Here is a 14693-nt window from a genome sequence, read left to right on the forward strand (position 1 = left end):
AAGCATGGATTACATCATCTGCTCTTCTCTATAACTCTGGCTTGTATATTTTTATTACCATCTTTCCCATTTTATGGATGAAGACAGCAAAACTTAGAGAAACTGCATAATATACCCAAGAATACACAACTCAGAGACACGGATATGGGATTTGAATGTAGCAGGCTGGTTCCTTAGCTTCCAAACCATTGAACAACCTGATTCCCATCAGCAACGCAGCCTGATCAGTCACTTGTTTTCCCTGGACTCCTGTGGATCCTTGCTGCTCATGTGTCACAGACACTTCAACATGGCATCCATATCCTTTAAAATCGGTTCCTGACTCATCTCCTAGACTCTGCTTCCTACCTCATCTTATTCCCATTCACCCCACTCTTCAGCCACACCAAATTCTTCAATTTATGACATCACAGTAACACACTTTGGCATGTGCTGTTCCTCCCCTGAGCACAGTGACTCTCCAGTCAAATTCCTACGCAGCCTTGAAGACCCAGCCCCACAGTCCTGTCCATCCTAAAGCCATGGGTGGTCTTTTGCTCCCTGCTTTGGTCACTGCTGAGGTACTTGAATTTAAATAGTCCTTTCCTACTTGAATTTAACCTTGTCACATTGTGTTGTTTAAGGTACTGGAGATGAACATGGACTATGGACTCAGAACTTCCAGGTCCACATCCAGCTTCTACTACTACTAACTGTGTATGACCATGCTCAGGTGACTTTGCCTTTTTGACCATTGGCCTCCCCACTTACAGAATGGCTCTGATGACAGGATCACCTGCTCTCACAGGACTATCCTAATGATGCAGGGACTTTCTTGGTTACTAGAGAAGAGAGGAAAGAGGTTGTCCCAGCTCACCTGGTCACTGATCAACCTTCTCCTTCCAGGTGTGGCCTGGATCTAAGGCTGCTGCTGTGTTTGCTTGAAAGATAGAAGGGGCTCAGGTGTCTATAAGAGTTTTCTGGCAAGGGCATAGACTGTATAGGTTTTATCTGAAAGGAGACATAAGCCCCAAAGACAGGGTCAAAGGGCCATAAGACACAAGTTTCTCAGGGACCTGGCAGGTCCCTCAGTTTCAGGACAGAGGTCTAATATCATAGAGCATGTGCAGGGGCTGGGATGTGATCTTCTCCAGCCAGTCCATGCCCCACCTGGGAGTCTGTGGAGAGGTCACAAGACAACTGTGAAACTCACTGACACAGCACCTAGGACAGAACAAGTGCTTTATAAATGTTACCTATTTTTAATCCCAGGAACAGTACAGACCTGTTCTTTATCTTCTGCTTGAGGCATCTCCCCATGGTCTTGCTTGGTTGAGAACTGGGGTCATCTCCCTAGCCACAAAAAGAACAGTTTGCTGAGGCAAAGGGTCCTCCTGCGCATTTGAAATGACTGATGAGAAATGGGTGTGCACACATGCACACCTGAACCCCATCTAGTGAACACCACTCTGCTGCATGCACACACTCACATACACACATGCACATACAGGCACACATCCTGGGGGAAGCTGGTTCTTCCTCCATCTTCTTCAGAGCTGCATCTCCTCCATCCTGTCTGCCTCGCCTCTCTGTTCTAACTCATACGAGTTGCCTCAGAAAAATTTTGCATCCTTTCCACACCCACCACTACATTTCTAGCTGACAGTTTCCTTTCCATCCATTTCTGAGCCACCCACTGTCCCACCCCAGTGCCAGGGACTTTCAGAAGCCCCAGTCTTCTTTAATGGAGGGGAGATGTTGCTGCCTACAGCCAGGTAGAGAGAGCTACCACCGAGTAGCACCACCATCTCTGACTGGCATGATGTTCTCGGTTGGGTTGAGAGCAAAAGCTTAGCTGTGTTCTCTGCTGAGGGCTGAAGACCCATGTCACCTGGGGCTCTGGACCTTGCACATGTGGGCTCCTTTGCCTAGAGCTGTCATTCCTCCACCTCCTCGTCCCTTTTCTAACTCCTCCTCCAACTTCAAGACTCTTCCTAGACATTTGCACCTCCAGGAAGCCTTCTCTGATCCCCCGACTGAATTAGGTTTCTCCTCTGGACTCTGCTTCCCCCAATAGAGCACTCAATATGCCAAATCATGATTGCCCCATTATTTCCATGACCTGGCACATAGGAGCCCCTCAACCTGTTGTTATTTAGATGAATGGTGAAAAGATTGCTCTCTGCCCCCAGTGAAGTATGATTGTGTCATTCTGGATGATTTTCCAGAAAGCCTCCCCAACCTACTCTTTATCTCAGGAACAGCCACACCAGGCTGCTGTCCAGCTCGGAGTTTTCCAGGTCACAATATACGGGTCCGCACTACAGTGATGGCGGAAGTATCTGAGAATCGAGTTACACTTTCTCTACCCAACATGATCCCAAGCTGCCCTAGTAGTCTCAGCTCCTGTAGGCTGAGCCTGAGCTCACATAGCCGAGAGCTGTCTGCTGACTCCATGAGTGAATTCTCAGTGGGCTTAGGCAGGGACAGGGTGAGGGTCCAGTGGGGGTCTGTGAGTTGTTACTCTTCTCTCTTTCCAGATATCGAAGTGTTTTCCTCCCAACATGGAATGGGCTGCTGGGTCTTTCCCTCCCCTGGACAGATTGTAATCAGAGAAAGGGGACCCACGGGTTCTTTTTTCTAGGGCCATGAGGAGGCTGTCCTATTATGGTTTGCCTCTTATAAACTCCTTCGGGGCACCTGCCATCAAAGACCATGGGAGTTTGTGTCCTAGGGGGATAATGTTCTGTTGCACAAACATACATGGTTTCTGCCCATCGTTATCCAAACATTGCCTTTTGTAGGGAACTTTGATGAGAGTTTTTTTTTTTTTTTAACCCAACATCCATGAAAGAGCTTGGATGAAAGAGCAGCTTGTATTCTCCAGATAGATATATGTGTGTGTGCCCATAGAACAAAAATACATGTGTTCCCATGAGCTCTTCTTATACTGTGACTGACACTCCTTGCACTTCAAAGGGGGTCTATGTCCACTCCTTTGAACCTTAGCAGGGGCAGCTGGTTGCTTCAGTCAGTAGAGGGAAGTGGAAGACATGCAAAGGGACCTCCAGGGTGAAATCATGAAAAGAATTCCAAGGATCTCTCCCTGAGCTCTCTGCTCTTTCCCTCTCCTCTTTGCTGCTGCTGCTCCTCCTCCTCCTCTTCCTTAGTCTTCTTCTTCTTCTCCTTCTTCTCCCTGTTCTTGTTCCTCACTTCTCTCTCTCCCTCCATCTCTCTTCACTGTGGAATCCAGCCATCGTGCTCTGAGGAAGCCCAAACCAGCCAATGCTGAGAGACCACATAGAGAGAAACCATGCAGACAAGAGCAGAAGCTGCAACCTATCATCTGCATCAACAGATTGGTGAGTAATGAATGAATGAGACTGCAGATGGGTGCAGCCCCAGCCTTCAAGTCCAGCTGAGCCCCCAGGCACCATAAAGCAAAGACAAGCAAGTCCTGCTGTGCCCTGGTCTGAATTCCCAGCCCCCCAGAATCCATGAGTTTACACACCATTGCTTTACATCGCTGAGTTCTGGGAGAATTTGTTTTGCAGCCACAACAACTCGAACAAGTCTGGAACAAAAATATGTGGAGGCTCAAAGAAATTGCAGGTGGACAGGATTTGGTCTTGGAGGCCATCGACCTCACGTTTCTTTCTAAGCAAAGGCTTTAAAATCAGAACACATCAACAACACGGGAATATCAAAAGTGACCACCTGGAAGGATTATGACTAATCATCCCATCCTGTAGATGAGGAAACAGAGCTCAAAGGGACTTGCCCATGAAATGATCAAGCAGAGACTCACATCCAAGTCCATAAAACAGTTGGCAAATGATCCTTGTAATGTAAGGATTTATCAGGTACCTCTCATGTATCAGGAGCTTCATCTACATTGCTACAGACTCCTTCGATGTAGCCATCATGGTTCCCATTTCACAGATAATTAACTTAAGGTTCAAGGAAAGGGGAAGTGACTTGTCTGTGGTCAGATAGACAGGAAGTGTTGGCCCTGAGTCCAGAACCCAAATCTGCACCCCTACCCTCAGTGGCTTCTCAGAATTTGTGCTGCTTGTTCCCTTACTGTCACTTCCTGCTTTCCCTTATCCCAGGAGCACAAGTGATGTATTCAGTGCTGCATGCCCGTGGTTAAGACCCTCAACTAAGCTGATAGAGGGTGTGGCTACTGCCTTCCAAGTTAGCTTTCATCCACTCCTTACAACCTGTGCGATTCTAGGTAAGATGTCACCTCACCTCCTTGAGCCTCAACTTTCTTGTCAGCAAAATGGGATTAAAATGCCTTCTTGCTCTAAATAGCAAATGAAACAAGGCATATGAGGGGTCTGGAAAGGCTCTCCAATTAAACAGTAGGTACCCCCTCTAGGGCGGTATTCTTCTCCTAATTCTCCTTCCCCAAACTTTTTTTTTTTTTTTTTAAGTAAGCTCCACACTGGGTGTGGCTTGAACTCCTGGCCCTGAACACTGGGTGTGGCTTGAACTCCTGGCCCTGAGATCAAGACATGAGCTGAGGTCAAGAGTTGGACACCCAATGACTGAGTCACCTGTGGGCCTCCTAATTCCCTTTCAAAACACCCCCTTCCAAAAGGATTTTCAAGCACTGACAGCTGATAGTAATTGAGAGCTTACTGTGTGGTTTTATATAGGCATGTTTTATATAAATTGCATGTAATCCTCAAACATCACCATGAGGTCGAGATATCATCAATATCTTTACAGATGAAAAAACAGAGGCACAGAGAAGAAAAGTTTTTGTGTTCATGCCCTAGGGCTGCTGTAACCAAGTACTGTAAATTGGATAGCTCAGGACAACAGAAATACTGTCTGACAGTTCTGGAGGCTAAAACTCTGAGATCAAGATGCCTGGCTCGATCTTCCAGGTTTCCTTCCAGGGGCAGTGAAGAACCTGTTCTGTGGCTCTTCCTTAGTTTATGGGATTGATGGCAATTTTTGGAAATCTTTTACTTGTAGAAGCAGCACTCTGATTAGTGTTCATCTGCCTATGGCATTCTGCCTGTGTGTGTGTCTGTTCCAAGTTTCCTCTTTTGATAAAGACACCAGTCACATTGAATTAGGAGCCCATCCTACTCCAGCATGACCTCATCTTAATTAATTACCTCTGCAATGACCCTATTCCTAAATCAAGCCACATTCTGAGATATGGAGAGTTAGACTACAACATATGAATTTTGGAGGGTGGGGAGGGGACATTTAGTCCTTAACAGTTGTCTTAGCCAAGATCTCACAGCTAATAAATAGTGGAACCACACTTCAAGTACAGTCAGGCTGGCTCCACCATCTGTGTTCTTGACCATGCTGCTGATGTGAATGGCCCATCTGAATGTCCCATAGACAGTTGAAGCAAAAAGTTCCCTGGAAGAAGACATCACTTGAAAGCCACATTGTGCTGCCTTGAAAGCTCTCTGGCTCCCAAAGACCAGCCCCCGTCCTGGTGGTGACTCAGAGGCAGCCTAGGAACACCAGGGGTGGCTTCTCCAACAACGCCACCCAAGCACGAGAACAGTTCGTTTGCTAAAGTAATTAAAAACATAATCTGCGCTATTAAATTCCTCCTCTATTTTTCTGCTGTTCGCGTTCCCCGGTGTGCCGAGTTAGATGTCTTCCCTAATCATTGCTGACATGTCAGCTCTACCCCCACCTTCCTCCTGAACTGCCATCCTTAGAGATGATGGGGGCTCTAGACAGTTTGTTTTAATGTCAGGATCTACATCTCTCATAATTATATACACACACCCCATTTGCTGGGAATTTACCGCTCAAATAAGAAAGCCAGTTTGACAGCTCTGACACCCCAGCCCTCGCATCAGCTGTAGACAGGGGTGCATGCTAAGGGCACGGGTGCCACTCTCCTTGTGCTGGGAGTTCACTCTGAGCTGGCTTTTAGTGGCATCAACTGACAGTCTCTGCTGTGTTGCAACTGCAGGAGTCAGTCTTCAACAGCCCAGACCATACAAGGGAAGATCACCCAACCCACCCACACCATCTCTCCCACAACACATTCTCTACTGGAGAAGAAAAAATGACATACACACTGAGGAACATAGCTGGCTCAGTTGGTTGGGTGTCTGATTCTTGATTTTGACTCAGGTCATGATCTCAGGGTCATGGGTTCTAGTCCTGCAGCAGACCTCAAGCTCAGTGGGGAGTCTGCTTGATGATTCTTCTCCCTCTCCCCTGACCTTTCCCCTGCTCTCTCTCTCTCTCTCTCAAACAAATGAATAAATCTTTTTTAAAATGAAATGTGCATATAACAGAAGGTACTCTGGTTCTCTGTTGGTTGGAAGCATTTTTTTTTATTTCTTTTCAGTGTACCAGAATTCATTGTTTATGTACCACACCCAGTTCTCCATGCAGTACGTGCCCTCCATAATATGGAAAGTGCCTGGTAAGTGACTATTATTGTCAGCTTTATCATTTTGTCACCATCATCATCATCACCATGGCATGATCCTATGGGCTGAGAACATTCTGGGAAAAACTTGCTGGCAGCCAAGATGGTGAGATCCAAGAAGGCCACTGTGGGAGTATATGACTTTGTGTCTCCTGCTATATTCTCTGCTGTGGTCCCTGTGCAAAGGAGGAGGGAAGAGGGTGCAGGAAGACCTGTCCAGACTTTCTGAGCTAATGAGGGAGAGCAGATGGGGCTAGGAACTCCAAGGATGATTGTAATCAGAGTGTCGGGCTGTAGGAGAGCAAGGTCATAGCCTTCTACAACATCAGGGCTCCCTACAAGTGCTGTGGCATCTGGCAGAGTCAAATTTGAATCTTGGCCCTGCCTCTTCCTGGCTGTGGGACCTAAGCCACTGGCCTGTGTTCCTTAGTTTCCTCTACAAAATGGGAATGATACCAATAGTATCTAACCCCCTAGGGTTGCTTTTACAAATTAAATAAGATTCTTAGGGTAAGTACTTAAGCAGAGTGTCTAGCACATAGTCAGCACTCAAGAACTGAATTCTGTTATTAGTCCCAGTCCCCATCCCCACTCCCCCCCCCCATAGAAAACTCCTGGCCTCCAAATCCCAGACACAGTAGGAAGGCTAGAGCTTTGTGCCTGCAGATCTATTTTAATTTATTTGGTTCTGCCTGTACCTCCTCCTCAGGGTACCTGCTTCTTTGGATGAAGATTTGAATTGTTACCTCCCAGAGCCAATAATACATCTCACCTCTCTGCAGACAAAGGTAAATATAATTAAAAAGTGATTATAATCTGGGACTACATTCATAAGCTTTGCTAGACCTAATTATACAGCAAGTGCAAGTCTCTGGGCATTGAATCCTTTCTGGATGGGATTTACTGACACCGTCTGTTGTGTGCTGGTGAGCAGGTGAGATCTGTGCCATGGGTGGTGGTGTCAGTGCCGCAAGAGGGGCACTGACCCAGGTTGAGCCATGTCCAGACTTCGACGATGGCCCTGGTCCTGAGTTTGTTCATCCAAGGAGTGTTTATTCACATCTTCCATCGATCAGGTCCTGCTCTCAGGTCTTATTAGGGGCAAGGGACTTCTCAGTAAAAACATAGTGATAAATTTGTCAAAGAGTATTGGTTCACCATGAGGATATAAAGATGGCAAATAAGCACATGAAATGTTGCTCCACATCATTAGCTATCAGGGAAATGTAAGTTAAAACCACAATGAGATATCACTACACACCTACCAGAACAACTAAAATTAAAAAATGGTGATACCACCAAGCGCTGGCAAAGATACAGAGAAATCAGATCATTCATACGTTGCTGGTGGGAATAAAAAATGGGACAACCGCTCCGGAAAAGAGTTTTGCTGTTCCTTATAAAACTAAGTAGGCAAATGTCATAAGATCTGGCAAATTGCACTCTTGGGGATTTGTCCCAGAGAAATGAAAATTTATGCCCACTGAAAAATCTGTACATGAATGTTTATAGCAGTTTCATTTGCAAGAACCCCAAGTGGAAACAATCCAGATGTCTCTCTGCGGGTGAATGGTTGAATAAACGATGGTCTGTCCACATCCAGAATAGTACTAAGTCATAAAAAGAAAGAACTATCAATGGTCACAACTCAAAGGGGTCTGTGAAAAATTATGCTCAGTGGGGAAAAAACGCCAACATCAAAAGGTTATTATCTGATTCCATTTATATAGCATCCTTGAAATGACAAAAATGACAGAAACAGAGCACAAGTGAGGGGCTGCTGGGGTGAAGGAGGGGATGGGGGCAGGTGAGAAGCAGATGTGACCTAAAAAGGGCAACAAGAGGGGTCTTTGTGCTAATGGAAATGTTCTGTGTCTTGTGTCAATGTCAGTATCTGGGGTGTTATATTGCACTACAGTTTTGCAACATGTTACCATTGGGGGAACGGGATAAAGGATGTCTTATTTCTTACATCTGCATGTGAACCTACAGCTCTCTAAAATAAATACATAATAATAATAATTTTCTTTCAAAAAAGAACATTGGCTCCGTATCTAAAACCTTCCAAAGCTTTCTATTGACTTTGTGATGAAATCCAAACTCTCGTCGTCTTGGCCTTCAGGCCCTGCTGACTGCCCAAATCATCCCATGATGCCCCATTCTTCAGACCCTAGCCACCCTAGCAGCTTTTGTTTTATTTCTCACCCTTTTCAAGCCTTCCTCTATGGCATTCCCCTCTCTATAGTATGTTTTCTCCCTCACTTTTCTCTCTGTTGGCGCCTTTTCATCATTTCCGTTTCAGCTTAAATGCCACCTCCTCATGGAAGCCTTGCTTAATTTCCTCCAGAACAATCCCCTCCATTGATCTTGCTCACTGTCCACTTTGCTTTTTTTGTAGCTCTTAAAGCAATTTATAATTATTAGTGTATTGCCTGGTTTGCTTATTTATTCCTTTAGTCTTCTCTGCTATGCTACTGCCTCTTAAGGGAAGGGACCACCTCAACCTTGCTAACTAGCGCTTCCCGAGAGTCAACTGAGTAGCTGGTACATGGTAGACTCCAGAAATATTTGCAAGCAGAAGGAGGGGAAGAAGGGAGACCAGCAGGAAAGGAGGGAGGAAGGGAGAGAGAATGAGAGGCAAGGAGTGAAGGAGGAAAACGGGATTGGCGGGAAGGAAGAATGGTTTGGGGGGATGTCAAGAGGTGACATCAACAGGACTTTTACTGTGGGTGATGACATCTGGCTTTGACTTTGACTTTGACTTTGATGACACCTGGTTTTGACTTAGGCATCCTGGCAGTTTCAGTTATCAGCTGTCCTTCCCGAGGAAGAAAGTGTTTGTGATGGCGGAAATAGGACAAATAAAAGTTCATTTCCGATGTATTGATTTCCTTCATCTGCCTGCCTCCCCATGTCCTTCTGTCATTGGTTATCTTAGGCAGACAGAGGCGTCCACATAGGACAAGTGACTAGGCAGCTAAGGAAAGGAGATATGGTTAAAGGTGAAAATGAAAATGATTGATCCCTTAAGCTTTTTTTTCTATGAACTCAAGGATGTGGGCATAGATTTTTTAGTTAGAATGCAAGGGCAGGTTACTCAAATTAGAGGGCTGAAAGCTCTCAGTGGAAAGGATGGGGTAGGAGGAAGGGAGAAAAGCAGAGAAGGAATGTATTTTGTTCTATAGAACCAACAGTGCTGGCCAAGGAGACACCCAGCTGGGGGTTTTGCCTGATAGCCCCTTGTGTGCCCCAGTTTGACTGGGTTTGGAGCTGAGGACCTGTGCAGAAGCTCTTGTGAGCTTCCTGAATTACTTTTAGCTCATTATAATACTAAGATTTCCTTTGGGTAGGGTTTGCTGCCATCTTTTTGAACACACCCTGTGTGCGCTAGTATATTGACCTGGTAGGCATGAGCCATTGAAACATTGTGCCTAAGTAATAGAGTATATGTAAGTTCCTTAATGTATATGCAAATTCCCCACCCCCACCCTCTAATAACACTGATTGGAAGATTCCTGCACTAACCCACCTGGAGTCAGTGCTTTGGGACCTAGTTCTCAGTCTCCTTACTTGTAACAACAAATAAAAACTTCTTGCTTTCAACACCTCCTTGGGTTGTGTTCAATTTCATGCACCCCAAGCAGCCAAACCCTTGAGTTCAGTTACACATTCACTACTCTCATGGTGGAAGGTGAGGATTTTTCCCTCAGCATGTTTTTGCTACTGGAGCTTCATAGGATTTTTTTTTTTTTTTTTTTTTTTTTTAACAAAGCCAGCGTTATGTGACAGGCACTGACTCTGAATCTTCACGGTCATCTGTCACACCTAATTAGATCATGGGAGTTTTTTGGGTTTTTTGGTTGTTGTTTTTTGGGTTTTTCTTTTGGGTTTTTGTTTTGTTTTGTTTTTGTGGTTTTTTTTGTTTTTGTTTTTGTTTTTTTTTAATTCCAGGAACTTTCCTTTTCAATGAGTCTTGGTATCGCATTCTCCCCTGCATTTCCTGTGCATAGAAACATTGCCCCTTCTTTTCACACTACATTTAATGTAATCAGTTTGCTTAATTAAATTGTATAATTATAAGAACAAGGGCAACTAGCGTAAGCAGGTTTGGGAACAGACACCACTGACTTGGAGTAAAAGTGCAGCTTGCTGGGAGTGCTAAGGGCTCTGGAGAGGGAATGAGAGGTCTACTCGCCATCAGGGGGTGACTGGCATTGGTCATCATGATTTACATAGTGAATGAGAGCCTGTAAACAAGGTAAGTTGGCTAAGAGGATGTTGGCTAAGACTCAGTTTTTACTTAAACAGTTAGTTCAATATTCATTGAATGAATGAATGAAAATCAAGATCTAGTCTCAATCACCCCTACCGGCCTCAATATCTTGCCTATAAAATGGGCCTGAGGCTGGCTAAGCGACAGTGTTGTGGGGGACATGAATGTGGACAAAGTGTCAAAAGCTGGCATCTGGCTCCTGCCCAAAGCTGGAGATAGAGTACATCTCTCCAGAGCCTTCACTCTGCGTGTCTGCATGTTGATGACTGTACAAAAGCAGCCAGGATCTCCTTTGCTACTCTCCCTGATGCTCCAAAGACATAACAGAGAAGTGTGACTGATGTTATCCCCCAAACTCAAAGGCCAGTCTAGTTCCTCCCTCCTGGAGAAACCCGACCCAGTCCATTGAACAGAAACGACTCAGACCTTGAGGTCAGGCAGACTGGGTTTGAATCCTGATTTCACTTCACGTTGGTGATCTTCTTGGGCAAGTGGCTGCCAGAGCCTTAGTTTCATCATCCGTAAAATAGGAGTGAAAATATATGTACGTGAAGCACCACATTTCATGTAGTTCCCTATTATGATTATCGTTGTTGTTTCTATTGAGAGCTAGGAGACACAGGCAACCCACTGGACAGCCCCAGGTTGTGCAACAATGAACGTTGCTTTTATGTCCTACAGAGGAAAAAGCAATTTGCCATTTCCTCTTCCACTTGGGTTGATTGCAGTTTCCTTCTGATTAATATTTATGAGGCTTTGTGCTGTTGCAGGGAAAGGGCCTGTTTGTTGAGCAGAGGTCCATAAATCTATATGGTAATTACCCTCCCCTCTGTTCCAGTGCCCCTAGAAGAAGAGATAACTGAAACAAGGGGCCCATGAGTTTAATGGGCAGGGTACATTAGCCATGGAGAAACCAGGTGTACAAAACCTCTTCAGGAAATGTGTCAGGGGAAACCAGAGTTTCCCAAACTTCTGTAGTGTTGGGATCAGAGGGTCCTCAGAGGTTGTCTGGGCTGATTTGCTCCCCTGGCATCGATTCCACTTGCTCTGGTGACACCCTTCCCTGGACTTTACATGGGGAGCCATCCTGCCTCACCTGCAGGGGAATCCAAGAGCCAGATCTGCTCAATCAGCATAGTCCAGCCCCCTTCTTCACAGCGATTGGTTTATAAGGGCACATGACTCAAGCTGGTCCAATCAGAATGAACCTTGGGACTTTATCACAGAAGAGGTGCTGGTTAGCTGGGACCCTGTCAGATTTGGCAGTGCTACAGGGGGCTACCTGGAGAGAGCCCGCCCAAGAAGCAAGCCAAAACAAAACTTCTGGAAGACAGAAGAAACCAATTCTGGGTGACAGCATTTGAGTATGAGACAGCTGTGCCTGAAGTCCTACTCCCTAAACTTTACAAGAACCAATAAATGGTTGTTATTGCCTTAACCCAGTGGAGTTTACCTTCTTTCACTTGCAATGAGAGAATACTATGAGAGTTTACATCTTCATTTGATGGAGAAGGATATTGAAGCCCAAAGAAAGGACATGGCTTGCCCATGGTCCCCCAGGAAGCTTGTACTGGAATTCAGTATGGATTGATCTTTGTGTTCTTATTGATCTTTGTGTTTATTATTTATAATGTTGGCGGGGTCTGAGGATATAGTATATTCATACACTAACTAGAAAGTGTATGAATTAGTAAACCTTTCTGGGAGGCATCATGGCAACAGAATAGTTAGAGGTCCTGTTGATATATATATATATATATATATATATATATATATATTTGTAATTGCTATATCCAATGTGGGTTTGAGCATCATGGCAACAGAATAGTTAGAGGTCCTGTTGAGATATATATATATATATATATCAAACCCCAATGTGGGGTTTGAACTCACAACCTCGGATCAAGCGTTTCATGCTCTCCCAACAGAACCTACCAGGCGCCTCTCCTGTTGCAATTCAATAAAATTATACAGGAGCCCTAGATGCATAAATCCTGCCTAAACATATGTATATCTTCCCACCTTGGAATTCCCTTGAAGAATTTGTACTAAGGAAGTAATCTAATGGGTCAAGGAAGATTTAGACACAAAGATGTTCATGACCATATTGTTTCCAATAGCTGACATTTGGAGGAGGAAAAACCTTACTAGGGAAAATGGTTAAATATGCAAGATACATCCATAAAATAGAATCTATAGAATGACTAAAATCGTGTTTTTGAAGGGCATTTTATCACACAGGAAAATGTCCATAATCTATTAAGTGAAAAAGGCAGGTGGCAGGTGGGTCACCATGTGACCCAAATTAAGGGAGGAGACAGTAGTATTGACGTACATCGGTGTAAGTGAATGCAGCATAGAATATAGACAGCAAGAAAATAAGCCAAAATATTAGCAATGTTTATCTCTGAATAATATTTATTTGCTTTCTTGTGCTTTTCTGTGATTTCCAAATATACTACAATGAACATGTGTTACTTATGTAATCAGAAAAAAAATTGAAGTGTAATATAAAAAAAAGAATTGAAATGATGCAGGTTGGTAAGGAGTAACTGGGCCAGCCAGCAATGGGGATGTGGTACAGCCTCTGTCAGCCACTTTGTGGACTCCACAGAGACTCCAAAATAATTACCTCAGCAACAGAACCGCATCCATAACCTAAATTATTACAGTAGCAAACCTGTACTAAACTTGCGCTCAGAGCCAGGCAGAACACTAAATGTGCTATATAGAGTCTTAATTCTCTCAACGACTTCTAAGAAAAGGCATTATTAGTCCCCTCTTACAGATGAAATAGCTCGGTCTCAGAGAGGGTGAGTGTCTTGCTCCAAGACACAGAGCGGGGCAAGTGGCAATGTTGAAATTCAGACCCCATTTATCTAATTCAGAATTTAGCTTGTGATGGCTCCAGCTCTTCTCTGGCCTAGGAGAGGCATGGAGCGGCCCCATTTCCCAGGGGAGGTGAGGGTGGTTTGGCAGGGTGAAGTCGTTTGCCCGGGATCACACAGGTGGGAGATGGCCCATGGTTTGTCCCCGAAGCCAGGGTGCCACCTACTGCCTTGGCTGTCACTGGACCAGCCGGCTCAGGCTGTGGAGGGAGGCGCACCCTCTCACAGATCTGTGCTTTGGAGAACTGCAGTGTTAATTGCTAGAATCAATTTGTGCTGATTCCCCAAGACTAGGAGCCTGCTGAGACCCATTTCTTTGGTCTGCAAGCCTCAAATTGACCACAGGTAATGGGACTCATTTTTAAAGAGGACTTTATTGTTGTTGCCAACCTCAGCTGTGTTCCCAAGCCAGCCTCTATTCCTCAAGTGTTGAAAGGGCCTTTGAGAAGGCAAGTGGAGGAGAAAATGCCCCAGTTCCAACTGACCACTCTGGAAATGGTGCTCCTAGCCCACCTTTGCAAGGCAGCTGCTGAGAGAGAGAGAAGGGGAAGGTGGAGAAGGAGGAGAAGAGGTAGAGGAAGAAGGAGGAAGACATGAGGGAGAGAGAAGTTTTTTAAATTTAAGGTCTGAAAATGGAGACAGGGTTATGCTGATTCAGCCATGCTCTCTCCCCCAAATCTGGGTTCATGTATTCATCCTTCCTCCAACACTTATGGAGCACCTGCTATATACCTGGCAGGGTGCTAGGCATCGAGGTTATGAAGATGAAAAAGAAGCAGTCATGCCCATGGAAAGCTCACAGTCTAGAGTGGGAGAGAGTGAGAGAGCGGCCATTCATTCACACAGGTTTTATCCATTCATTTACTCACTCGGGAAATATTTAGCAACTCTTCCAGACTCCCCAAAATAGCTTCAATCCCAAACTGCAGGAACAGAAAATGCTGAAGGTCATGTTCAGGAAGCAGACCCTGAGACCTAGTTCATGGGCAGTAAAGAGAGCTCTTGAGAGGAACACGTATGGAAGAGCAAAGAAAGATGTGGAGGAAAGAGAAGCCAGCTATAGACCAACAGCAGGCTTAGGCAAACTGCATGAGGGACTCTGGAGCTAGGGAGATCTTCCAAC

General features: G+C 45.0%; 1 long non-coding RNA gene across 1 annotated transcript; it reads left to right on the forward strand.

The window, feature by feature from the left end:
• The first annotated feature begins 474 nt into the window (after positions 1-474).
• Positions 475-6366, forward strand: LOC101676156. Its single transcript, XR_001181864.2, has 4 exons — positions 475-560; positions 3233-3341; positions 4092-4216; positions 6326-6366. It is a non-coding gene; the product is annotated as an uncharacterized LOC101676156 (long non-coding RNA).
• Positions 6367-14693: the final 8327 nt, after the last annotated feature.

The sequence above is a fragment of the Mustela putorius genome, unplaced genomic scaffold (assembly GCF_011764305.1).
Source record: "Mustela putorius furo isolate JIRA1106 unplaced genomic scaffold, ASM1176430v1.1 tig00000578_pilon_pilon_pilon, whole genome shotgun sequence".
NCBI classification, from domain to species: Eukaryota; Metazoa; Chordata; class Mammalia; order Carnivora; family Mustelidae; genus Mustela; species Mustela putorius.